Below are 1,673 nucleotides of genomic sequence, written 5' to 3' on the forward strand. Positions count from 1 at the left end.
GAGAGCAGATTTTGGCGTCTTCAGTGATCTGCTTGGTAGAATACCATGGGATAGAGCCCTGGAGGGAAGAGGGGCCCAAGGAAGCTGGTTGATATTCAAGGATTACCTCCTCCAAGCTCAGGAGCAATGCGTCCCAACAAAGAGGAAGTCAGGCAAAAACGCCAGGAGGCCTGCATGGATGAACAAGGAGCTCCTGGACAAACTCAAACACAAAAAGGAAGCCTACAGAGGGTGGAAGCAAGGACAGGTAGCCTGGGAGGAATACAGAGAAATTGTCCGAGCAGCCAGGGATCAGGTTAGGAAAGCTAAAGCCCTGATAGAATTAAATCTGGCCAGGGACATCAGGAGCAACAAGAAAAGCTTCTATAGGTACGTTGGTGATAAAAGGAAGACTAGGGAAAATGTGGGCCCTCTCTGGAAGGAAATGGGAGACCTGGTTACCCAGGACATGGAGAAGGCTGAGGTACTCAACAACTTTTTTGCTTGTCTTCACTGACAAGTGCTCCAGCCACACCGCCCAAGTCACAGAAGGCAAAGGCAGGGACTGGGAGAATGAAAAACTGCCCACCATAGAAGATCAGGTTCGAGACCAGCCAAGGAACCTGAAGGTGCACAAGTCCATGGGACCTGATGAGATGCATCCACAGGTCCTGAGGCAACTGGCAGATGAAATGGCTAAGCCACTATCCATCATATTTGAGAAACTGTGGCAGTCCAGAGAAGTTCCCACTGATTGGAAAAGGGGAAACACAAGCCCCATTTTTAAAAAGGGGGAAAAAGGAAGACCTGGGGAACTACAGGCCGGTCAGTCTCACCTCTGTGCCCAGCAAGATCATGGAGCAGATCCTCCTGGAAACTATACTAAGGCACATGGAAACTAAGGAGGTGATTGGTGACAGCTGACATAGCATCACTAAGGGCAAATCGTGCCTGACAAATCTGGTGGCCTTCTATGATGGGGTTACAGCACTGGTAGATAAGGGAAGAACAACTGACATCATCTACCTGGACTTGTGCAAAGCATTTGACACTGTCCCACATGACAACCTTGTCTCTAAATTGGAGAGACATGAGTTTGACAGATGGACCACTTGGTAGATAAGGAATTGGGTGAATGGTCGCACTCAAAGAGTTGCGGTCAATGGCTCGACATCCATTGGGAGACTAGTGATGACTGGCATTCCTCAGGGGTTGGTACTGGAACCAGCGTTGTTCAACATCTTTGTTGGTGACATGGACAGTGGGATTGAGTGCACCCTCAGGAAGTTTGCTGATGACACCAAGCTGTGTGCTGCAGTCAACATGCTGGCGGGAGGGGATGCCATCCAGAGGGACCTTGACAGGCTTGAGAGGTCGGCCCATGCAAACTTCATGAAGTTCAACAAGGCCAAGTGCAGGGCTGTCCACGTGGGTTGGGGCAATCCCAAGCACAAATACAGGCTGGGTGGAGAATGGATTGAGAGCAGCCCTGCGGAGAAGGACTTGGGGGTGTTTGTTGATGAGAAGCTCAACATGACCAAGCAATATGCGTTTGCAGCCCAGAAAGCCAATCATATCCTGGGCTGCATCAAAAGAAGTGTGGCCAGCAGGTCAAAGGAGGTGATTGTGCCCCTCTACTCCACACTTGTGAGACCCCACGTGGAGTACTGTGTTCAGCTCTGGGGTCCCCAGCA

This window comes from Haliaeetus leucocephalus, unplaced genomic scaffold (genome assembly GCF_000737465.1).
Source record: "Haliaeetus leucocephalus isolate CR32 unplaced genomic scaffold, Haliaeetus_leucocephalus-4.0 Scaffold555, whole genome shotgun sequence".
NCBI classification, from domain to species: domain Eukaryota; kingdom Metazoa; phylum Chordata; class Aves; order Accipitriformes; family Accipitridae; genus Haliaeetus; species Haliaeetus leucocephalus.